Source organism: Somniosus microcephalus, chromosome 10, assembly GCF_052327205.1.
Source record: "Somniosus microcephalus isolate GS21.2 chromosome 10, FLI_Smic_1.0, whole genome shotgun sequence".
Taxonomy (NCBI): Eukaryota; Metazoa; Chordata; class Chondrichthyes; order Squaliformes; family Somniosidae; genus Somniosus; species Somniosus microcephalus.
In genome coordinates, this window is record NC_140996.1 from 56508521 (window position 1) to 56535184 (window position 26664).

Genomic DNA, 26664 nt, shown 5'->3' on the forward strand with positions numbered 1-26664 from the left:
CCAAGGGCCGTCCGCCGGCGGCTTATTGAACGGCACTTCTAGGCCCCCTGTCAGGGAATGGCTTGTGGCAATGAACGCACCTGAATGCAGCCGCTCCGCAAGCCCTCAGCCGGTTAACGCAACAACCACTTGAAACATGACACCTGGACAAGCTGAATAAATAAAAAGCTTTATTTAACAAACTCAGGGCCCTTCCCACATGAAACAGAGAAACAGACAAGACCCCCAAAAAACAGTCAAAAACATATCTCACTCCCACAGCCTGGGGAGGAATAACAAAACTTGTCAATAACATTTGCCTTCATCCTCGGCCTTCCCAAAATAAGCCCCCCGCCGCCTCCAGAACACAACCACCCCCATATAAAAAACCATTTGCCTTCATCTTCGGCCTTCCCAAAATAAGCCCCCCCCCGAGAACACAAACACCCCCATATAAAAAAAACAGTTGGCAACACACTCTACTTGGTGTGCCGAGAGGGCGAGTCCTTGTGCAGGCTTCTCCGGCCCCTGCCCGACCTGTTGCTCCGCCTCAACCTGGGCCCTGTGGGTGTGGCAAGGCTGGGGGAAGGCTCCTGAGGGGCACACTGCGTGACGGCAGATGCCCTTGGGGGTCGGCCTAGACGAGGTCCGGCCCTGGAGGGGCCGGCTGCTGACTGCTGCAGCTGTGGCTGGGCAGCATCAGTCTCTGCATCAGCTCGTCGCACCTTGGCTGGGGGAGTGGCAGTGGCGGCTGCAGCAATGGGGGCAAGCTGGCTGATGCCAGGCGCTCGCTGGTCGCCAGAGACACTGGCACTCGGCCGGGCTGGCACTGCAGCAAGCGCAGCAATCTGGTGGAGGCCAGACCGCTGTGCTGCAGCAGGGCGGCGGGTGCCCTGGCGATGCTTCCGTGACACCGCGAGTGTGGCAGAAGTGAGTGCCCGAACTGCCCTGGTCTGTGCCCGCATCAGATCAGCCAGTGTCTGCACGGCACCACTCATGAACTCGCAACTCGCGTCCTGTGCTGCCGCGAGTTCGTCGACACCCCTGGCCTGTGCTGCCGCGAGTTGGTCGACACCCCTGGCCTGTGAGTCCCCGAAAGCGGCCACACTATGAGCCAGGGACTCAATGGCCTGAGGCATCTGTCCCACAACCCCCATGAACTCGTTGTGGCGCCGCTCCAAGGCCGCGGACATTTCATCAAGGAGGCGCACCTCCTGGGCGAGGACCGTCTCCGGACTGGAGGGCGGACTCTCCCTCTGGGGAGAAGGCAGCCGTGCTGCCCAACCCTTCCCGCGTGCCTGGACGCCACTGGGCCCAGCAACTGCCCTCCCCTGCAACACTTCCCCCCTCTGGGGAGAAGGCAGCCGTGCTGCCCGACCCTTCCCGCGTGCCTGGATGCCACTGGGCCCAGGAGCTACACCCCCCTGCAACACTTCCCCCTGGCTCTCCTCCAGGCAAGACGTCTCCCCTCCATTGCCACCCCCTGGCGCGGATGAGGGTTCCCCCGATGTGCCGCCTTCCTCTTGGTCCTCGTCGTCCTCCTCTTCCGAGGGACTGGCACTCTCAGCTTCATGGACCTCCTCCTCACCAGCTGAAAGCAGGAAGGCACAAGAGTAGCTTTAGAGTGAGGACAGGGCATCAGCGAGGGAGGCATGAGTGGTGGCATTATGCGCATTGGTCGGACAGTGGCAAAGGATGTAGATCTGAAGCACAAGGGGAACGAGAGAGGTCCAAACGGTCATGTCCTTACCATTGGGGCCCAGCACAGGGTCCGCATCACCAATAGCAACGGGGCCAACCACCCGGCCATGCATGAGTCGAGCCATGCGCTCCTCCAGCTCACTGAGCTCCTGGAACTGGGCACGGCCTCCCCCGGTGACATTCCGGCTCTTCATATTCTGGGCCAGCTTGGCCTGCAAGAGAAAGGACGGCCTCTAAGTACAGTGTGGTGCCCTGTTGTTGTGTGCACTGCCTCCCATGGTGGAATAGCTTGGCCAGTGTGGTGCCCTGTTGTTGTGTGCACTGCCTCCCATGGTCGAATAGCTTGGCCAGTGTGTAAAGTGCAGAAAGTGCTATTGATGATCATGCCAGTGCCATAGCTGCGGGAGGAGGGATGGCCATTAGGCCTTTGAGGTCCCTTTGCCCATAATGTGAGGTGCACATGCAAGGATGAGGAGGACACTGGAAAGGCTGCTCACCTTGACCAACCGAGTGAGGTCGTTGTACTTCTTGCGGCATTGGTCACCAGTCCTGGGGACATCGCTGGTGGCTGACACCCTGTGGGCGATTTCCCTCCAGGCTCTCCTGAACTGCCTCCTGGGAGCCTTCTTGCCACTGTCCGGGCACAAGATCTCTCTTCTCTTTTCCAAACCCTTAAGCAGCACCCACAAAGCAGGCTCTGAGAAGCGCTGCGCTCGTTCACGGGCCTTCTGCATGGCTTCAGGCGCTATTTGGGTCCACCAGCAGTGTTGAGGCCTAGCTGCAGGGCTCCACTATCCAGGGCGTGGCAGCAGACAAAGTCGACCCTTCCCCCTTTAAGAGCTGGCTGGCGTCAGGGTGTCTGCTGTCAATCAAAACATGACCGCACCTGCGCTGCGCCCGGCCTCGGCGTTATCAGTCCGCACCGCCGGCTTAGCGCCTAAAGATAGGAGTGCAACGCCAGTTTCAGCGCTCGCCCAAACTCCTTGGCCAAATCTACTGAATTTCGGCGAAGTGGCCTACACTTTCCGGCGGGCGCTAACTTTAGCGACCGCCCGACTTTAGCGCCCCAAAAGTGGCGCGACTGAATTTCTAGGCCTTAATATTTTTGGTGTAAATATGTGTTCACTGCTTTTTGATAAATTTATTAATTCACTAATCATCTTTTTTGGTGTCTGTCATTTCAGCAGTGAGGATGATACCAATCGACTGCAACAGGACATAGAAAGGCTAGCAGAATGGGCAGACAAGTGGCAGATGGAATTTAATACAGAGAAGTGTGCGGTGATGCATTTTAGCAGAAGGAACAGGGAGAGGCAATATACACTTAATGGCACAGTTTTAAAGAGCGTGCAGGGGCAGAGGGACCTGAGAGTTAATGTGCATAGGTCTCTGAAGGTGGCAAGACATATTGAGAGAGTGGTTAGCAAAGCATATTGGATCTTGGGCTTCATAAATAGAGGTATTGAGTACAGAAGTAGAGAAGTTATGCTAAACCTTTAAAAGCGCTGATTAGGGCACAACTGGAGTATAGCGTCCAGTTCTGGCCACCACACTTTAGGAAGGATGTGAAGGCACTTGAGAGGGTGCAGAGGAGATTTACCAGAATGGTTCCAGAGATGGGAGATCTTAGCTACAAGGACAGGTTGGTAAAGCTGGATTTGTTTTCATTTGAGTAAAGGAGGTTGAGGGGTGATTTGATAGAGGTGTACAAGATTATGACAGGTGTGGATAGGCTGGACGGGGAAAGGCTGTTCCCACTAGTTGATGGTATAAGGACTAGGGGGCACAGATTTAAGGTTTTGGGCAAGAGATATAGGCTGTGAGGAAAAACTTTTTTACGCAGCAAGCGGTGAGGAACTAGAACTCGCTGCCGCTGGAAGCGGTGGAAGCGGAGACACTCAATATTTTCAAGGGAAGACTGCATAGGCACTTGAGGGAAATAAACTTGCAGGGCTATGGGGATGGAGCGGGGGAATGGGACTGACTGGATTGTTCCACAGAGAGCCGGCATGGACTCGATGGGCCGAATAGCCTCCTTCTGTGCTGTTATGACTCTGTGACTCTATGTCACATACAATCTTTAGCATAAAACACACTAATGACAGTTGCATACCACACAATTAATTTAATACTTGCATTACACATGAATTGAACATTGTGATGAGTAGTTATATGCCATTGGTTAGGTAAATGTTGGAGTGCAGCAAAATATATCAATAGATAGCAGGTGGAAATAGTTTTCAGAAGGGGAGTTTGCAAATGTGAATGACTGGTTTAAGGAGCTGGGCAGGTCTGGTTATCATTTGAAATTAAGATGGCATTTTGAATTAAGGTGGTTTGAAAGCTGAATGCAGGCTCAGTGAACATTCCCCGGGCACCCTGGCTACTGTTATAATGATTTATCTATGTTATTAAAATCTTGGCTGTTTATTAAGCAAGTGCAGTCATGCTTTTAAAATTCAAATTTACAAATGAATGCACCTATGCCACAACAATCCTGTCTGATGTTTGAATAAACATAGTTACTGTTTTAAAACCCTGATATTACCTCAATGCCCGCACCATTTTGGTAGTGTTATATTGCACTGACTGGTTTGACATAGGAACAACTTTTAAATGAGAAATTACATGTGTACATAAAATACACGAGCAAAGCTGCGCTTGCTGGTCTCTAATTGCTTGTGAAATTTGTGATAGAGATCACAGTAAGATCCTTGCACAGTCATTGCAGTTATATTACCATTCATTACAGCTCTAATTTAATGTTCAGTAGCTATGACTGGATAACTATTAAACATGATAATGGAAGTGTAGATGTCGATGTTTGCAACAACTGAAGTTTTTCAGAATAAAACACAGGAACAATCTGCTATCTCTTTGTTCCTATGAAGTTTCCTGCTCTATGATATGACATTTATCTAGACTTCACAGCCATTTTTTGCTAACCAAAATGGTATTTCCCCAGTAATTGAAAAGTAAAATGTCCAGTACATCCATGTGGAGGATTAGCAACCAAAAATTCCACCTGGATGAGTGGATGCAGTAAGATTTATACACTAAGCAAGCCCACTTCCTTCCACTTACTAGGAAAATAAAAACGGTGGTGTGAGCAAATTTAGTGACAAAGCAGCCATCATATCCAGTTAACCAAAATAACAAGCATGGTTTATATTTAATTACTAGTCAATTATCCCAGCATGTTCATGTACAAATAAAGCTATATTTTTTTTCTTATAACTGTGCCTCTGCTCCTCTCAACTCTTTTAATTCTTTGTCTTCCTGTTTCTTTCTGTGTCCCTCTACTTCAATCTCACTTTCTGTATCATTATTATATGCTTTCTTTCATTGCTGTCACATGTTTTTCTCCCCCTCTCAGTCAATGTGTAATGTTCTCTTTCTCTCTCTCTCTCTTTTCTCTTATATCTCACAATCTCTGTACTTTTTACAGTTTCCCCCTCTCTCTTTCTGTTTCTTTCTCCCTCTCTTCCTCCTCACCTCCTGCAGAAATGTTGAAACCAGGATCAGGGTTGTGGTTTTGTTACATAAATTATTGAGTCTCTCTGAGTAAGTGAGAGGGAAGATATGAGAGACCAGAGCACAGACCTGGAGAGTGAGGAATGTTGGGGTGAAGGTGGGAGTTGTGGGGAGGCAGTAGCTTAAACCAGGGGAAGCAAGAAGCTAGGGCACTCAGAAATTCACACCAGCACACTCAGGAACATATTCACATACATGCACATACTACTAACACTCACAGTGATGCAATGCACATTCATAACAAAACATATGTTCACATTCAAACTTATTCACTAGCTTACCTTCACCATTTGCAGCTTGTGAGTTAGAAGAGATTGTGAGATGAGGGAGAAGTGGGAAGAGAGAAGGAGGATTAGGAATGCAGAGACCCTCATCATCGATCCCTCCAGTGCCGCCAGTGGCCTCGGACTCAGCGATGCCCATTCTCATGATGGCCAGAACTGTCTCCTCCATGGGGGTTAACACATGCAGGCACACATCTCCCCTGCCAGTTCTTTCCTGTTGCCTGCTGCTATGCACCACCTTCTCCTTCAAGAAAAGGGGAAGTGGGTCAATGAGTGTCCTGCAATATGTTTGGCTGATGTGGCTGTCATGGTTGAATAGCTGCCAGTGTGAGTGAGCCATGGGTGTGAGGCTTGCAACAGTGCTAAGTATGTGAGGGTGAAATAAAGCATATGAATTGTAGAGTCGAGTACTGATTGATAGAGATGGTTGGCTGGTGAGTGATGGGGGTGTAGTGAATTGAGAAATGGAGAGGCTCGTGGTGCAGTTGATAGGGTATGCCATTTGAAGATGAACTCACTCACCTTGACAACTCGTGTGAGGTCATTAAACTTGTTCCTGTACTGTATCCATGTTCTTGGAACTATAATCCTGGCATTGACCTCTGCTGTTGCTTCCTCCCACTGTCTCCTGAGCATATGTCAGGATGTCCCTCCTTCTGTCCACTCTTGCACCAAGGCCTCCAGTGCATTATCAGAAAATCTTGGTGCTCGCTCTCTCGCATGTTCAGCTGTTTCCTCAAATTATCACAGCACAGATTCACTTTTCAATGACTCCCACTACTTCCGCCAGGTATACTGGCATTTTCAGGTTGTTGGTGCAAATTGGTTTCAGTTACGTAAAAAGTGGCAAAGTAACTTGAGTATCAGATTCCCTTATAACTCCTGAGTGCAGTTAAGCTAAATTGCTGTTAGTGCAACCTTGCTTCGTGCAAATTGGCTGCCGCGTTTCCTGCATTACAACAGTGACCACACTTCAAAAGTTCTTCATTAGCTGTAAATCGTCCTGAGGTTGTAAAAGGCACTATATAAATACAAGTTCTTATTTCTTTGTTTTGTTTCTTTAAAAGTGCCCATTGCAATCTCATCTGACAACTTGTTTTGATGCATATACAGAGCTCAGTTATTGCTTGCCATAACAGGGGCACTGACTTGGATTTGACTGGCATCTCAAATGGCTGTTAAAAGAGCATAAGGGATCCTCGGGATAAGGGATTACAACAGTGACTCCACTTCAAAAGTACTTCATTGGCTGTAAAGTGCTTTTAGACATCCGGTGGTTGTGAAAGGCGCTATATAAATGCAAGTCCTTCTTTCTTTGCTTTATAAATAGAGGCAAAGAGTACCAAAGCAAGGAAATTATGCTAAATCTTTATAAATCACTGGTTAGGACTAAGCTGGAACTCAGGGGGTGATTTTGCAAGCCCTGGGGAGGCGGGTATGGAGGCGGGACTGCTGAGAAAATGGCAGAACATGGGGGCGGGTACCCATCCCGCCCCAACCCACTTCCGTGCCATCTTCCCAGGAGGCGGGTACCCGACCAGTGCTGGGAGCCGTCTCCTCGAGGCGGGAAGGGGATTAGTGCCAATTAACTGCCTGTTAACAGGTAGTTAACAGGCAGTTTTTTGGATGATCCCTATTTTGCCACCTAAAGTGTGCGCTTCCCGACAGCTCCGAACCTCGCCAGGGTCAGCGAGGCGAGCCGTGGGTCTGTGGGGGTTGGAGGGGCCGAGATGTCCGGTGTGCAGGTGAGTGATGGGTGCATGTGTGCAGAGGTAAGTGTGTGAGGTGAGTCTTAAGTGTTTTAAAGCCTTTACTTACCTTTGCTTCTTCCTCCAGGCTTCATCCCTTCAGGTCTCGGGAGTCCCTCATCTCACCGGCAGAGAAAGCAGAATGGCCGTTGCATTCTCAAATGCATCAGCCTTCTGCTTTCTGCTCAGGACAGATCTCGAAGTAAGCCTGTGTCCCAGGACTCAACTCAGAAGACAGATTGTCAGTGTTTGACAGCTTCACAGAGCTGTCAAACGATGACGTTTCATCTGTCAAAAGTTCTTGACAGATGAAACGTCACTCGCTGACGTCACCTGTAACCGGCTTTCCTTTAATTGGCCTGCTAAGCCCGCTGGGCGGGCTTAACAAGATCAATCAAGGGAAAATAGCGTGGGTTGGCCGGACGTCAATGGAGGCGGGACTAAAACCCGACAAGCAGCAGTCCCGCCTCCATTATGTCCCCATTGGCAAAATCACCCCCTCCAATTCTGGTCACTGCACTTTAGGAAGGATGTCAAGACCTTAGAGACGGTGTAGAGGAGATCTACAAGAATGGTACCAGAGATGAGGGACTTCAGCTCTGTGGTGAGACTAGAGAAGCTGGGGTTGTTCACCTAAGGGCAGAGAAGGTTAAGGGGAAATTTAGTAGAGGTGTTCAAAATTATGAAAGGTTTTGATTGAGTAGATCAGGAGAAACTGTTTCCACTGGCAGGAGCATCAGTAACCAGAGGACAGAGATTTAATATAATTGGCAAAAGAACCAGGAGGAAATGTGGAGGATTTTTTTACGCAGTGTGTTGTTATGATCTGGAACGCACTGCCTGAAAGGGTGGTGGAAGCAAATTCAATCGTAACTTTTAAATGGAAATTGGACATATACTTGAAAAGGAAAAATATGCAGGGCTATGGAGAAAGAACAGGAGAGTGGGATTAATTGCAAAGAGTCACCACAAGCACAATGGGTTGATTGACCTACTTCTGTGCTCTATGATTCTATGATTTATGATATGTACAGGGAGGCGGGGAGCATGTCAGGGCATGCGTCAGCAACTGGGAAACCCAGGAATGCGGAAGTCCTTCTGAACTTAATGGCAGGACCTCATTATAATTTTTTTATTCCATTACCTGCCCGGAAGCCGGCCAGATTGAAGACTGGCTAACTGTCAGCAGGGAAAGCCTGCACTACAAGGCAGAAGGCGGGGACCCCAGGGAAAGGGCCCTGGTAATCGAGGAGCTCGGGGGTCAGTGCAGGGAAGGCTGAAATCTCAGGGGAGCTTAGATCACAGGCAGAAGAGAGATTACTGGGTGGGGGTGGTGGAATGATCGCATGGATGGAGGGGAGATTGCGGGAGGGCAGATCATGGGGAGGTGGAGAAATCATAAGGGAGAAGAGAGATCATGGGGAGGGAAAAGAGATCACGGAGAGAAGGAGATGTCGGGGGAGGGGAGAGATTGCGAGGAGGGGAAAGATCACGGGAGGCGGGGAGATAGAAAGATCGCGGGGAGAGGGAGATCGGGGGAGGGGGGAGATCGCGGGGAGAGGGAGATCACGGGGGGGAGATCGCAGGTAGAGAGAGATCGGGGGAGGGGGGAGATCGCAGGAGGGGGGAGACCGCGGGTAGAGAGAGATCGTGGAGGGGGAGATCGCGGGAGGGGGAGAGATCGCGGGAGGGGGGAGAGATCACGGGGAGGGGGGAGATCGCGGGAGGGGGGAGCGATTGCGGGAGGGGGAGAGATCGTGGGGGGGAGAGATCGCGGGAGGGGGGAAAGATCGCTGGGAGGGACAAAGATCGCGGGAGGGGGGAGAGATCACGGGGAGGGGAGAGATCGCGGGGGGGAGAGATCGTGGGGGGAGATCGCGGGTAGAGAGAGATCATGGGGAGAGAGAGATCGCGGGGTGAGCGAGATCGTGGGGATAGAGAGATCGGGGGAGGGAGGAGATTGCGGGAGGGGGCGATCGCGGGGAGGGTGGAGATTGCGGGGGAAAGATGGCGGGAGGGGAGAGATCGCGGGAGCGGGGAGAGATCAGGGGAGGGGGAGACGTCGCGGGGAGGGGAGAGATCGCGGGGAGGGGGAGAAATCGCGGAAGGGGGAGTTCGTGGGTGGGGGAGAGATCGATGGAGGGGGAGATCGCAGGGAGGGGAGAGATCGCGGGCAGGGGGAGATATCACGGGTGGGGGTAGATCACGGGGAGGGGGAGATCGTGGGAGGGGGAGAGTTCGGGGGAGGGGGAGACGTCGCGGTGTAAGGGTTTTGGGGGCTTCTTTTAACTGGCTTAAGGTAATCTACCTGGCCAGCAGTCTTTTTGCTGCTGCACTCTAAACCAATTTACAAACAGCGGTTTCGAATCGCTACCCCTCCTTTAGTTCTGAGTGGAGGAACTTATAATTAATGATATTAAAACGGAACACGTGGTTTGGATGAGAGAAAAAAATCAAGCTTTATTAACTAAAAGAAACTATAATCAAAATATCAAACTATCCCACACGAACACAGTAAAATTGTAAAACTATATAACAGGGGGTTGCAGACGACGAAAATGAGGGATACAATGGCTACAATGTTACTTAAACAATCTTAGCAATTCCCTTAAATCACCATCCCCCAAACTCCTTAACTAGGTTGCCTTGTTGAGGAGTCAGAAACTCCGCTCACCTGTGGTCCAGCGAAGTAAAGAGAGAGCTAGCTTCTCAGCCGCTATCTTTATACCTGGTGCGGCCCCTGCCGTTCTGCCTTGCAAGGGCTGTGTGCAAAATTCCCCACCCAAAAGGGTCCAATACACAAGAGAAAGCTGTGATTGGCTAACTCAAAGTGGTTAGACTGGGTTAATGTGTCTTCCGGAGCTCCCTGGGCTGAAACAAAGAGAATGCAACAGTCCTATTGTCCAGTGCTGGGTGATTTAAAACCCATTCAAATGTTAAACGTTTCCCATTCAAGGTACAAAAGTCTCTTCTGCAGTTTAGATGTATCCACTCGATATACAAACAAATGCTAATAGCATTCAATTGCTTTGTAAACAAAGCATTGTCCTTTGTCTTCGGCCATGTGGTGGCAGCCATTTTTATCCCTGGAAATTTAAAAGCACATCGCCCAGGGATTCTTTAATCAAAAAAAAACGAATCTTCAGAACTGTAAATTATTGCGAATTCTTACAGCGGGGAGGGGAGAGATCACAGTGAGGGGGAGAGTTCGGGGGAGGGGGAGAGATGGCGGGAGGGGGAGAGATTGGGGGGAGGGGGAGACGTCGCGGGGAGTGGAGAGATCACAGGGAGGGGAGAGATCATGGGTGGGGGAGAGATCGGGGGAGGGGGAGATCGCAGAGAGGGGAGAGATCGTGGGGAGGGGGAGCTATCGCGGGTGGGGAGAGAGATCGGGGAGGGGCAGAGATCGCGGGGAGAGGGAGATCACGGGGAGGGGCAAGATCGCGGGAGGGGGAGATCGCAGTGAGGGGAGAGATTGCAGGGTGAGGGAGAGATTGCAGGGTGGGGGTGATGTGATCGCAGCAGGTTTTTTTGAGGGGGCCAGGTGAAGCACTTCTTCTCCTCCCAGCCCACAACGTGCTGCATCTGGCAGCTCCAGCCTAACTTTATCTGCCAGGTTTCCCGAACCCTGGGAAACCCGGCCTGCAGCCGTTAAATTCAATTGATGATAAAATCTGAGACATATAGCCTCATTTAAATATTATAATTACCGCCCCTGTCCCTGCAGAATGGGTTATTTGTCCAACCCCAAACGTACCCCAGTTAAACCGGACATAGGCGTGTTCGTGGTTCGTTGGGTTCGGGTTTCCCACTGTTTCAAAAAATTTACCCCTCCCCCATTGACCCTCACACACCCGTCGGAGGGGGTGGTTAAAATTACGCCATATGATCTTAATTTTTATTATGTTTGTATTATTACATGATTCCTCGTCAGGTCACTAGCTGAAGTAAAAGTGCAGTCTAAGATAGCAATAATTATTTCGGTGAAAAGATTGTTATGTTGTCATGGAGTTGGTGGTGGGAAATGAATTGAAATAATGCCAACGCTAACAGTCACTTGCATTGGTTGAAGGCTGTTCACCAATACACATATCTCTCTCGCAGCAAAATCATTATTACAAATAACACCTAGCAATTATAACAAATAGCCATTCCAAGTTAGAAATTGCCAACTAGCTTGGCTAGAAAATTAAAATAAGTTACATTAAGTCAAATAAAACTTAGATTCTGCATTAATGAACCTTACATTAGGCATGAATGTCCTACTGCTTCTCATCAGTACCAACTTTAATAATAAAAAATCAAGTGGGAATTAAGATCACGTGAGATAAGTAAGGTGCTTCTTGATTTAAATCAAGCATTAATTAATAAACTGCAATATTTATGATAATATACATTATTCATCTATTATTTTCAATGGCATTTTAGACATTTTATTGGCATCTTTATTGGTGAATAAGTTAAATCAGTTTTCTATTCTAACAACATGCCAATGTAGGCATTAAAATATTATTGAAACCTACTTCTACATTAAATCTAAATTCTGCTATGAATGTAATTTTTCTTTTTGTACTAGTGCTGGGATGAATATTAATGGTACTGAATGGTATCGCTAACAAATTTTTCCATTTTAGTTTTCTGCTTTCATAGAATCATCATAGAATCGTAGAATCATAGAATAGTACAGCACAGAAGGAGGCCATTTGGCCCATCAAGTCTGCACTGGCTCTTTCGAAGAGCAATCCAGTTAGTCCCACTCTCTGGCTCTTTCCCAATATCCCTGCAATTTTTCTCCTTCAAGTATTTATCCAATTTGCTTTTGAAAGCTACTACTGAATCTGTTTCCACCACCCTATCAGGCAGTGCATTCCAGGCTATTGCTGGAGATAGAAACAACATCTCACAGTTTGCAGTAGACTGCTGCGTAACGGAGGACACTGAGGCTCTCTATACAGGGAGAGACAGTTTCATTTCACTCTCTCTTTTCAGAGACAAGCAGGCGAAGCGAACATGAGGGTTTGCAAAGATTTCAGGATTCTCCACGGTGCAGGGTGCCATTGACTGCACGCACATTGCCTTGCGTGCACCTCATGTTAACTTGGCCATATTCATGAACTGAAAGGGATTTCATTTGCTCAGTGTCGAGCTGGTGTGCTGATACAGGCAGTGCAACATGCAGGTGAATGCCCATTATCCTGGCAGTAGTCATGATTGCTTCATTCTGCAGCAGTCCTCTGTGCCAGCTGTATTTGAACCACCACAGCAAGTCATGGCTGGCTACTGGGCAATAAGGGTAATCCACTGATGACATGGCTCATGACACTGGTCTGGTGCCTATGCAAAGGTGTGCAGAACGCTTACAGTGCCCTTGCAGCTCAACGGACCACTGAAAAAAAATTAACCTTAAAAAGAATTCCCAAATGGGAGTCTTCAACTCCTGAAACTGAATTTTCTTCCGCACCTAAAAAAATGGGAAAAGTGCTTTAGGACTAAAACAAATGGCTCGGCAAGCCAGGGACGGGGCACCCAGGGTCTTGCAGGCAGCACTTCAGCTTTGTGCAGGGGGTCAACACTGCAAGAGAGGTCCTCTACCCACAGGGGCAAGGAGACTCTCCAGAAAGAACGATGTGGAACAACAACATCGAGGCCGTCACTGCCAGCAGTGTCGCCCCCACGACCTGGCTCCAGGGTTCAAAGAAACTTCAAGACCTCAGGTCAGTGGTCAAGGTCAGTGAATGCATCTTCAAAAGCCATCTCCTACCAACTCCACCTCTAGCCTTAAACACTTCTCAATGCATGGCTCCACCCACCCCCACAATCACTCACCTACCAACAATCTGTACCAATCACGAGGCACGCCTCCCGTTCCTTGCTTCACCTCACCTACTTGGAGGGGGCAGTGCTGACCATTCTTGACAGGGGTATGGCTGAGACCTTGGCCAGCATAAGGATTGAAAGGATACAAGATGTTGGTATCCTCATACGTTATCCTCCTTCTGGCATGCATCTCTTGCTTTCCCATCCTCTCTTCACCACAACTCCATCCTTGTGCCTTCCTCATTTCACACACCCAAGAAATGCAGCCTGCCCAGCCAGTGGTTGACAGAGAAGAAGAAGAAGGGAAGAAGAAGGGAAGAAGAAGGGAAGAAGAAAGGAAGAAGAAAGGAAGAAGGTAGGAAGGAGGAGGGAGGAGGAAGAGGAGGAGGAGGAGGAGGAAGAGGGGAAGAAGAAGAAGAAGAAGAAACACCGTCACTTGATTTGACACTCCCAGCCACCAGCTACTTATGGTCAACCAGCAAGACCATTTGCAGTGTCCCCCATGGAAAGTCAGCAAATTTCCACCAGCCATGCTGCAGCCACTGGGGTAGCACTGTGTGACATCAGTAGGATAGGCAAAGGCACACACAAGACTAGGAGAATGCATACGGATGATGAGTTGTTTTCTTGATGTCACATTGGATGGATAGATGTAAAAAGTTGAATTAGAAAGTTTGCTTTGTGGTGGCTTTTATTTCAGTATTGGGGCCAAGAGGACACTGTGATGATCAGTAACAGAGGGAAAGTAAGGTTTGGGACAAATGTTGAAAGGGAAATTGGGGCTGTGGTCACTGGTAACGCAGATGGATGATTCCATCCTGGATATCCCAGCCAAAAGGGGGCTGTCTGGGTTGCATCCTTCCTTCTGCTTCCTCTTCTTCTGTTTCCTCCTCTTCTGCATCTTCCTCTTCTGCATCTTCCTCTTCTGCATCTTCCTCTTCCCTCTGTGAGCGGATGCTGTAAATCTGAAATGAAAGCATAAAATGCTGGAAATACTCAGCAGGTCAGGCAGCATCTCGACCGGAGATGTAAACTCTGTTCCTCTCTCCACGGATGCTGCCTGACCTGCTGAGTATTTCCAGCATTTTCAATTCTCAGAGGCCATCCTTTACCACCTGAGGCCTGGCAAGCTTCCAGCAGCACTCCCTACTGTCCCTGCTCACATAAAAGAACTTTTAACATGTATTGCACCAAGTCACTACTTCAATAAAATAAAATAAAATCCAGTCCAAAAGCTTAAATGAAAACTTACCTGAAAGATGTCCCTTTAAGAGGTGCTGACAGCATCTCTGTCAGTCTGTTGAACGCATGGTTTTGTGAGTCAGCTTAGGACCCAGCACTGAACTCAACGCTAAGGTCGAAGTTCGCTGAGGTGATGTTAAGTCGGCGTGCCGTCACGTTCTCTTCATTTATATGTCCAGGGCCAGCGATGCTATTGGCAGCGGTAAGTTCCACACCAAAATGGCGACCGCCAAGTTCTGCACCAGACAAGGGCGCTAGAGAGGCGACCGCCATTTTTCACCAGGACAGTGGTGCAAACGGGTGGCGGTAAGTGACCCAATTTCTAGACCTTCAACTTTACTCTATCACTGACCATCACATTGTCCTTTTTCCGACAACAAAAAAAATCCACCAAAAAATGCACATTCCATCCAAAGCCAAATTTATACATTCAACCATGACATAATCATTCAAAAATAAACTAATCAACCTTGTGCATTCCCTTAGTGCCTGTCTTCCATGTGCCTTTGCCTTTCCTAATGCTCCTTCGAGGTGTTTCCCCAGTGGCTGCAACATGAGTGTTGCAAGGGGGATGGAATGGAGTTCCTACAATGTGTACAGGATTCCTTTCTAACCCGCTATTGGGTCCAGTAATGGGGAATGAACCAGAATAGATAAGAGAAGTAAAAGTAGGGTAACATCTAGGCAATAGTGGACCATAATATAATACGCTTTAAGATAATAATTGAGAAAGAGATAAGCATGACAAAGACCAGGGTAATAGATTGGAGAAAAGCTGATTTTGATGGGCTGAGAATAGAACTTGGGAAAATAAAATGGACAACAATATCGGCAAACAGTGATGTAGAACAGCACGATAGCAAAATACTGCAGATGTTGGAAATCCGAAATAACAACAGAAAATGCTGGAAAAACTCAGCAGGTCAGGCAACATCCGTGGAGAGAAATTTGAGTTGACGTTTCGGGTTGGAACCTTCTTCAAAACTGGAAAGAAAAGAAACTGGATCGGAGGCAGGGCTGCAATCGGACAAAAGAATAAAAGAAACAAAAGAAGTAAAAGAGATTAGAAGCTAGACGAGATGGTGATAGGCTGCGTTTAGGTGTAAAGTGTACTGGCAGGGCAAAAGATAGCTGCCAGGTGTGAGAGAGAAACAAAAGGAAAGGGGGGGGGGGAAAGGAGTGGAACAATTACAAGAGAAAATGAAATGGGGGCCGAGCTTATGATCTGAAATTGTTGAACTCGATATTGAGTCCGGAAGGCTGCAGACTGCCTAATCGGAAGATGAGGTGCTGTTCCTCGAGTTTACGTTGAGCTTCCGTGGAACAATACAGGAGGCCAAGGACGGTGAGGTCCGAGTGGGAATGGAGTGGTGAATTAAAATGACAGGCGACCGGAAGCTCGGGGTCACCCTTACAGACTGAACGGAGGTGTTCCGCAAAGCGGTCACCCAATCTGCGTTTGGTCTCCCCAATGTAGAGGAGACCGCATCGTGAGCAGCAAATACAGTATACTAGATTGCGAGAAGTACAAGTAAATCGCTGTTTCACCTGGAAGGGGTGTTTGGGGCCCTGGACAGTGGGAAGGGGGCAGGTATAGGGGCAGGTGTTACATCTCCTCCGCTTGCACGGGAAGGTGCCAGGCGAAGAGGAAGGGCTGTTTGGGGTGATAGAGGAGTGGACTAGGGTGTCTCGGAGGGAGCGGTCCCTGCGGAATGCTGAAAGGGGAGGGGAGGGGAAGATACGTTTGGTGGTGGGATCACTTTGGAGGTAGCGGAAATGCCGGAGGATGATCCGTTGAATGTGAAGGCTGGTGGGGTGAAAGGTGAGGACAAGGGGAACCCTATCGTGGTTCCGGGAGGGAGGGGCAGGGGTGAGGGCGGAAGTGCGGGAGATAGAACTGACACGGTCGAGGGCAGTGTCAACCACAGTAGAGGGGAATCCTCGGTTGCGGAAAAAGGAAGACATGTCTGAAGCACTGGTGTGGAAGGTTGCGTCGTCGGAGCAGGTACGGCGGAGGCGGAGAAACTGGGAGAATGGAATAGAGTCCTTACAGGAAGCGGGGTGGGAGGAAGTGTAGTCCAGGTAGCTGTGGGAGTCAGTGGGCTTGTAGTAAATATTGGTCGATAACCTATCCCCAGAGATGGAGACGGAGAAGTCGAGGAAGGGAAGGGAAGAGTCCGAGATGGACCATGTGAAGGTGAGGGAAGGGTGGAAATTGGAGGCAAAGTGAATGAAATTGTCAAGTTCGGGGCGAGAGCAGGAAACGGCACCGATACAGTCATCAATGTATCGGAAAAAGAGGTGAGGGAGGGGACCCGAGTAGGACTGGAACAAAGATTGTTCCACATAGCCCACGAAAAGGCAGGCATAGCTAGGACCCATGCGGGTACCCATGGCAACACCTTTGATTTGGAGGAAATGAGTGGAGTTAAAGGAGAAGTTGTTCAATGTGAGAACAAGTTCAGCCAGGCGGAGGAGGGTCGTGGTGGATGGGGACTGGTCGGGCCTCTGTTCAAGGAAGAAGCGGAGCGCCCTCAGGCCATCCAGGTGGGGGATGGAGGTGTAGAGGGATTGTACGTCCATGGTGAAAAGGAAGCGGTTGGGGCCAGGAAACTGGAAACTGTTAAAGTGGTGGAGGGCGTCCGAAGAGTCGCGGATGTAGGTGGGAAGAGACTGGACAAGGGGAGAAAAGATAGAGTCAAGATAGGAAGAGATAAGTTCTGTAGGGCAAGAACAGGCTGAAACGATGGGCCTACCAGGGCAGTCCTGTTTGTGGATCTTGGGAAGGAGGTAGAAGCGGGCTGTGCGGGGTTGGGGAACTATGAGGTTGGTGGCAGCAGGGGGAAGATCTCCAGAGGAGATGAGGTCAGTGACAGTCTTGGAAACGATGGTTTGATGTTCGGTAGTGGGGTCATGGTCCAGGTGGAGGTAGGAGGAGGTGTCGGAGAGTTGGCGTTCAGCTTCCGCTAGGTAGAGGTCAGTACGCCAAACGTATCTTCCTCTCCCCTCCCCTTTCAGCATTCCGCAGGGACCGCTCCCTCCGAGACACCCTAGTCCACTCCTCTATCACCCCAAACAGCCCTTCCTCTTCGCCTGGCACCTTCCCGTGCAAGCGGAGGAGATGTAACACCTGCCCCTATACCTCCCCCCTTCCCACTGTCCAGGGCCCCAAACACCCCTTCCAGGTGAAACAGTGACTTACTTGTACTTCTCGCAATCTAGTATACTGTATTCGCTGCTCACGATGCGTCTCCTCTACATTGGGGAGACCAAACGCAGATTGGGTGACCGTTTTGCGGAACACCTCCGTTCAGTCCGTAAGGGTGACCCCGAGCTTCCGGTCGCCTGTCATTTTAATTCACCGCTCCATTCCCACTCGGACCTCACCGTCCTTGGCCTCCTGTATTGTTCCACGGAAGCTCAACGTAAACTCGAGGAACAGCACCTCATCTTCCGATTAGGCAGTCTGCAGCCTTCCGGACTCAATATCGAGTTCAACAATTTCAGATCATAAGCTTGGCCCCCATTTCATTTTCTCTTGTAATTGTTCCACTCCTTTCCCCCCCCCCCTTTCCTTTTGTTTCTCTCTCACACCTGGCAGCTATCTTTTGCCCTGCCAGTACACTTCACACCTAATCCCAGCCTATCACCATCTCGTCTAGCTTCTAATCTCTTTTACTTCTTTTGTTTCTTTTATTCTTTTGTCCGATCGCAGCCCTGCCTCCGATCCAGTTTCTTTTCTTTCCAGTTTTGAAGAAGGGTCCAACCCGAAACGTCAACTCAAATTTCTCTCCACGGATGTTGCCTGACCTGCTGAGTTTTTCCAGCATTTTCTGTTGTTATTTATGATGTAGAACAGCAATTTGGTTAGAAAAATAGGGAGGTCACTTACTACTTGGAAAATAAGAATCTAAATGGGGTAGAGGAGCAAAGGGATCTCGGAGTACAAATACACAAATCATTAAAAGTATCGACACAGGTTAACAAGGCCATAAAAAAAGCAAACCAAGCACTAGGGTTTATGTCTAGAGGGGATAGAATTGAAAAGTAGTGAAGTTGTGCTAAACTTGTATCGAACCTTGGTTAGACCACACTTGGATTACTGCATACAATTCTGGTCGCCATATTATAAAAAGGATATAGAGGCATTGGAGCGGGTGCAGAGAAGATTTACAAGGATGATACCAGAAATGCGAGGGTATACCTAACATTGATGATGTCTGCTCACCTTCACTTTCTTCTTCCTATTCCTCCACTGACTGGGCAGGTTGCAGTTCTTGGATACCTGAAACAAAAAGGGACAAGGGTTGGTTTGCGAAGAAGGGAGAGGAGAAAGTAAGAAGGGCATGCTTACACCCTCTGCAGCTTCTCAGTCAGAAGAGATTGAGGGATGAGGAAGAAGTGTGATGAGAGAAGGAGGATTAGGTATGCTGATACCCTCATCATCAATTGCTTCAGCACTGCCAGTGGCCATGGCCTCAGTGATGCCCCTTCCCATGATGTCCAAAACTGTCTCCTCCATGGGTGTTAAAAGATGCAGGCGCACTTGCCCTCCTCCAGTTTGTTGCTGATGCCGGCTGTTATACGCCACCTTCTCCTGCAAGAAAATGGGAAGTGTGTCAGTGGGTATCCTGCAATATGTTTGGGTGATGTGGCTGTTATAGTTGAATAGCTGCCAGTGTGTGCGAGCTGTGAGTTGTGGGTGTGAGGCTTGCAACAGTGCTAATGTGTGAGGGTGAGGTAAAGCATTTGAATTGTAGGGTTGAGTACTGGTTGATAGAGATTGTTGGTAGGTGGGTGATGAGGGTGTAGTGAATTGAGCAGTGGATGAGGCTAGTGGTGCAGTTGGTATAATGTGCCGTTTGAAGATGAACTCACTTAGCTTGACAAATCGTGTGAGATCATTAAACTACTTCCTGCACTGCACCCATGTTGTTGAAGCAACACACCTGGCATTGACCTCCACCGTTACTTCTTACTACTGCCTCCTGAGCATCTGTCTGGAGGGCCTCCTGCCCTACTGTGGCTACAGGACATCTCTCCTTTCCACCTGTTCCACCAACACCTCATGTGTAGTGTCTGAAAACCTTGGATAACGCCCTCTCGCATATTCAGCCATTGCTCAAAGTATCAGAGCACAAATTCAGTTTTCAAATGACTCCCACCACTCCTTTCAGCCACAATGCACCACCCCTTTACGACGGGCAGGCTGCCTTTAAGTAGTGCCAGCCACTCAGGATATCAGGCCCCCTGCTGGTGCATGCAGCCAATTAACAGCATGGGTAGTGCTGGCTGCACACAGCAATCATGTAAAGCAGCAGACAGCAAAAATTTATCGTGCTGCCTGCAACGCAATGAACGGGTGCAGGTTAGTTGCGTACCGCAATCCCCACGCCTGTTTTCGGATGTTAGCCAATTTCTCCTCCTACATTTTCTATCCCTTAGCCAATTTTGCATCCATGCTGCTACTGCTCCTTTTATTCCGTGGGCTTCAATTTTGCTAACAACCCTTGTGGTAAACCACTGTTATACCTGTCTGTATGTGTATGTGTATTCCACCAGGTACAGGTCTGGACATGCCTCGGCTGACTCCTCCCACTGTTCCAGGTATATAAGTGACTACCTCCCAGTCCCTTAGTATTCTGGACGGGTCGACCACTTGAGACTAGACCTTCATTCTTTAGTTAATAAAAGCCTGGTTGTTACTCGCTTAACCTCAGTCTTCTGAGTAATTGATGGCTCATCAATTTTATTAACTAAATTTTTTATAATGGAGATGATCCTCACACCAGCATGCCTGGACCTGGACAGTCGGGAAGCGGACGCTTCCACCAAGTTTGCTCACTGGCTCATGTGCTTCGAGACATTCCTGACTGCCTCCACTGCGGTCGTAACGGATGCGAACAAACTGTCTGTCCTGATCTCCAAGGTGAACCACCGAGTGTACTCAGTCATCCGGGACGCGACCTCGTACACAGCCGCCCTCCAGCTCCTCAAGACCTAGTACACACGCCCTGTGAATGAAGTTTACGCCAGGCACCTCCTGGGGAGTCACAAGCAACAACCTGGGGAATCGACTGAGGAATACCTCCAAGCACTGTCCATGCTTGGCCGGGCCTGTGGGTGTAAGGCGGTAACGTCCACTAAGTACACGGAGGAACTGATCCGGGATGCCTTCGTAGCGGGCCACAGGTCCAACTACACCCGACAGCGACTGCTGGAGCAGAGTGACCTCACCCTCGACAAAGCCTCCGAAATCGCACTAACGCTGGACGCAGCCTACCGGGGCATGGATGCCTACTCCTCTGCACCGTGGACGCCGCGGGGAACGACAACCTGGGACACGGTAGGACAGCCCCATAGCACCGTGCCACCCCAGCCACAGCCCAACAACGGCCCAACCACCGCAGCAGTGTCCCAAAGCCAGACAGCAGTATCCCAAGGCCAGAAATGCTACTTCTGTGGCCAGGCCAAACACCCCAGAGCACGCTGCCCGGCGAAGAATGCGACCTGCTCGGGCTACGGGAAAAAGGGACACTACGCTAGCGTCTGCAAGGCCAAAGCCACCCCGAACGCCAGCAGCGCCGCGTGTGGGCCGTGCGAGCTGCCATCTTGGGCCCCCAACAGCGCCATGTGTGGGCCGTGCGGGCCGCCATCTTGGGCCTCCCCAGCCATGTGCGAACCACCGCAGCAGCAGCCATCTTGGACGACTCCAGCCACATGGGAACCATGGACGCCGCCATCTTGGACACCAGCCGGGACGCAGCAGGCCGCCAACCCCCCCCCATCTGATACCCGCAGCGACACACTGACCCCTACGCTGGCCTCTGTTACGCTGGACCAAACGAGACTGCACCAACTAGCTCGGTCCAAAATGGACGTTAAGGTAAACGGCCATGCAATCAACTGCCTTTTTGACTCCGGGAGCACAGAGAGCTTCATCCACCCCGACACGGTGCGGCGTTGCTCTCTCCCAGTCCTGCCTGCGCATCAGCGGATTTCTATGGCCGCCGAGTCCCAGTCAGCGGACATTGGCGGCTACTGCGTGGTGACACTAGTAGTAGACGGGACTATGTTCAATAATTTTAAACTCCTGGTCCTGCCCCAACTTTGCGCTGCCGTTCTACTGGGGTTGGATTTCCAGTGCCACCTCAAAAGCGTTATGATGGCGTACGGTGGCCCCCTCCCCCCACTCACAGTCCGCAGCCAGCAGCCTCCAAATTGCCCGCCGCGCACCAGATGCAACCGCTCCACACTCAGAGTCCCAACCCCCCCACTGTTTGCTAACCTCACCCCCGACTGTAAGCCCATCGCCATAAAGAGCAGGCGATACAGTGCCGGGGACAGGGTTTTCATCAAAACCGAAGTGGAGCGGCTCCTGAAGGAGGGGATTATTGAGGGCAGCTCCAGCCCCTGGCGAGCCCAGGTTGTGGTCGTTAAGACCGGCGAGAAACAACGCCTGGTCATCGACTACAGCCAAACAATAAACCGCGACACCTTGCTGGACGCCTACCCACTCCCCCGCATAGCTGACATGGTCAACCAGATCGCGCAGTACCGCGTCTTTTCGACCATTGACCTGAAATCAGCGTACCACCAGCTCCCCATCCGCCCCGAAGACCGCCAGTATACTGCTTTTGAGGCAAACGGCCGCCTCTATCACTTCCTTAGGGTTCCCTTTGGCGTTACCAACGGGGTCTCCGTCTTCCAAAGGGAGATGGACTGGATGCTCGATCAAAACGCGCTGCAGGCCACTTTCCCTTACCTAGACAATGTGACCATCTGCGGCCATGACTTGCAGGACCATGACGCAAACCTCGAGAAATTCCTCCGCACCGCCCAACTCCTGAACCTGACATATAACAAGGAGAAGTGCATATTCCGCACAGACCGCCTCGCCATCCTTGGCTGTGTTGTGGAACACGGGGTCATCGGTCCCGACCCGGACCGGATGCGTCCCCTTATGGAACTCCCACTGCCCCACTGCCTAAAAGCTCTGAAGAGGTGCCTAGGGTTTTTTTCCTACTACGCCCAGTGGGTCCCCTACTATGCAGACAAAGCCCGTCCGCTGATCAAACCCACCTCTTTTCCCCTGATGGCAGAGGCCCGCTCGGCCTTCCACCGTATCAAGGAGGACATTGCCAAAGCCACCATGCACGCAGTGGACGAATCCATCCCCTTCCAGGTGGAAAGCGATGCGTCCGACTTCGCTCTGGCCGCCACCCTTAATCAGGCGGGGAGACCTGTGGCATTCTTCTCAGGAACCCTCCAGGGCCCGGAGACCAGACACTCTGCTGTTGAGAAGGAGGCCCAGGCAACTGTGGAGGCTGTGCGTCATTGGAGGCACTACCTGGCCGGAAAACGATTTACCCTGCTCACTGACCAACGTTCAGTTGCTTTCATGTTTAACAACAAGCAGAGGGGCAAAATCAAAAATGACAAGATCTTGAGGTGGAGAATCGAACTTTCCACCTACAATTACGAGATCTTGTACCGGCCTGGGAAGCTCAATGAACCCCCAGATGCCCTATCGCGTGGCACCTGTGCCAGTGCGCAGATCGATAGGCTGAGGGCCCTCCACAATGACCTCTGCCACCCGGGGGTCACCAGGTTCTTCCACTTCATCAAGGCCCGCAACCTGCCTTACTCCATTGAGGAGGTCAGGACCATGACCAAGAACTGCCAAGTCTGCGCTGAGTGCAAACCGCACTTTTATAGACCAGACAGAGCCCACCTGATAAAAGCCACTCGCCCTTTTGAACGCCTGAGCGTCGATTTTAAAGGGCCTCTCCCCTCCTCCGACCGCAATGTGTACTTCCTCAACATCATTGACGAGTACTCCCGTTTCCCGTTTGCTATCCCCTGCCTGGACATGACCAGTGCCACGGTCATTAAATGTCTGAACAGCCTCTTCACCCTGTTCGGTTTCCCCAGCTATATCCATAGCGACCGGGGCTCATCGTTTATGAGCGACGAACTCCGCAGTACCTGCTCGCTTGGGGAATAGCCACAAGCAGGACCACCAGTTACAACCCCCGGGGGAACGGACAGGTGGAAAGAGAGAATGCAACAGTTTGGAAGGCCGCCCTACTAGCCCTAAAGTCTAGGGGCCTTCCGACCTCCCGCTGGCAGGAGGTGCTCCCCGATGCGCTCCACTCGATTCGATCACTGCTCTGCACTGCCACCAATGCCACCCCTCACGAGAAAATGTTTGTCTTCCCAAGGAAGTCCACATCGGGGACAGCGTTACCGCCATGGCTGACGTCCCCAGGGCCGGTACTACTGAGAAGACACGTGAGGACCAATAAAACGGACCCCCTGGTCGAGAGAGTTGACCTCCTCCACGCCAACCCCCAGTACGCTTACATTGCGTACCCGGACGGGCGGGAGGACACAGTCTCCATACGAGACCTCGCACCCTCGGGGACCGCTGTAACCCACTACCCATTACCACCCCCCCCACGACACCCTCGGGGACCGCTGTAACCCACTACCCATTACCACCCCCCCCCCACGACCCGATATCCAACCCCAGCAGCCGGCTCGCCTTGGACCGTCACCCACGAGGACTACACTCCAGTGCCCCAGCCTACACGGGACGCGACGCCGGAAGCTCCACCACCCCTGCCGTCGCCACGTCGATCACAGCGGCAGACAAGACCTCCAGAGAGACTCCAATACACGAACTTTTAAATACACTTCACCCCGCCGGACTCATTTTTAAACAAGGAGTGAACGTGGTAAACCACTGTTACACCTGTCTGTATGTGTATGTGTATTCCACCAGGTACAGGTCTGGACATGCCTCGGCTGACTCCTCCCACTATTCCAGGTATATAAGTGACTACCTCCCAGTCCCTTAGTATTCTGGACGGGTCGACCACTCGAGACTAGACCTTCATTCTTTCGTTAATAAAAGCTTGGTTGTTACTCGCTTAACCTCAGTCTTTTGAGTAATTGATGACGCATCAACCCTATTATGTGGTACTTTATTAAACGCCTTTTGAAAGTCCCCATACACAACATCAACTGTACTGCCCTCATCCACCCTCTCTGTTACCTCATTAAAAAACTCAATCAAGTTAGTCAAACTTGATTTGCCCAGCAAATCTGTGCTGGCTCTTCTTTATTATTGGATATTTGTCTAAGTGGCTGTTTATTTTCTCCTGGCTTACTATTTCTAAAAGCTTCCCCACCACCGATGTTAAACTGACTGGCCTGTAATTGCCAGGTTTCACCTTCTCCCCTTTTTTGAACAAGGGTGACATATTTGCAAATCCTCCAGTAATCTGATGCCTCCCCTGTATTTAAGAAGGATTGGATTGTGGCCAGCACCTCCGCAATTTTTACCTTTACTTCCCTCAGCGAGCTAGGATGCATCCCATCCAGACCGGGTGACTTATCCACTTTAACTACTGCCTGCCTTTCTAGTACCGCCTGGTTATCTATTTTTATCTCATCAAGTAACCCGACAACCGTAGCTTTGGTAAAGTCCTCTTCCTTGGTTGACACCAATGCCAAGTATTCCACCAATAGATCTCCACTTTGGTCGCTAATTGGCCCCACCACTCCTCTGACAACCCTTTTACTGTTAATATGCCAATAGAAGGCTTTTGGATTCCCTTTTAAGTTAGCCGCCAATCTATTCTTGTATTGTCTTTTTGTCCCTTTTATTTCCTTTTTCACTTCTCCTCTACTTTTTCTCCCTTCTCCAGAAGATGGCCAGTAAAGAGACTCTTGTGCAACTCTCTGTCATTAAATAAAGAACTTTAAAGTTTGTATTACTAGTTTTCTGAAGGACTAACTATGGTGATTGTTTCCATCCAAATGTAAGCTCTGCTTTAAACATCATTGGGGGTTTCCATGCTAGAAAAACACTAGTCATGCCTTCTATGCTTCACTGAAATACCTACCTGGATACCTCCACTGTATGAAAGGTTAAAAGACCCTACCTGCCTTGTTCGAAAGTAATATTTAAATACCCAACCGGCAGGTCTAATTGCGTTCACGTGTGTGTACCAATTTACCATGCTGGTAGTCAGATGCCTTGCTTTCACAGGACCAGGAAATCCTCTGCCCATTAAAACAACTTAGTGCATTTTGATTCTGAAATCTATGCGTATCACAGAATCACAGAATCCCCACAGTGCAGATAGAGGCCATTTCGGCCCATCGAGCCTGCACCGACACATATCCCACCCTATCCCCGTAACCCCACGTATTTAATCCCCTAACACTAAGGGTCAATTTATCATAGCCAAATCAACCTAACCCGCACATCTTTGGACTGTGGGAGGAAACCGGAGCACCCGGAGGAAACCCACGCAGACACAGGGAGAATGTGCAAACTCCACACAGACAGTCGCCCGAGGCCAGATTTGAACCCGGGTCCCTGGCGCTGTGAGGCAACAATTAAATGAGAACTGGTACAGAGTGGGCTATCTTTATTTCTATTTTTCTTTATTTTCTTCATTTCCCAGTGTCACTGCGGTAGATTTTTCTTCAGCACTGGGGCATAACAGCTTGGTATGGTGAAAAGCCTTATCACAAAATCAGGTGTTAAAATGAATGGACAGAAAATCATGAGCAGTTTGTATCGGATTTTGTGATAATGGCTTTCACATCATTAAGTTCTTACACACCAATGGTGCAGAAGAAAATCTGTCGTATTGAGTCTTAATGGCGTGTAGTTCTACAGATATCCACTGGTATTTTGCCAAAATCACCATTCTTCATATGTAAGGATTGAATCACGTTTCCTGTCCTATGAAAACAAACTTAAATCTGTGAGTCTTTCCACATAACTCAATAGAAAGAAAAGACTTGTATTTATATTGTGCCTTTTGCCTCCTCAGAACTCCCCAAAGCACTCCACAACTAATGAATTACTTTTGAAGTGCAATCTTGTTGTTTTGTTGGCAAATGTGCACAGTAAGATCTCAATAAGTTGAGTGATGAATAGAAGATGAATCTGTTTTGGAGGCATTGGTTGAGAGATAAAACTGGGAGGGCTTCCTGTTCTTTTTTAAAGTGTCATGGTATCTTTTATGTCCTTTTGAACAAGTAGACAGAGCCTCTCTTTTGACAAAGTAACATTCCCTCAGCATTTTATGGCAGTGCCAGCCTAGATTATGGGCTCAAGTCCTAGGAGGAGGCTCATAGCCTTCAGACCCAAATGCAAGAATAGTGCCTCTGAGCCAAGCTGACATCAAACTTAATGTTATAGTTTACTCCTTTTATTCTTCATTATTATATTTAACCTACAAACAGAACAGTGTGAACATGAGCCAACGGGCTGGGGAAAAGCTTTAATTATAACAAGCTGTTTTGAAATGTGCAGTTCCAGAGAATCTGTTAGT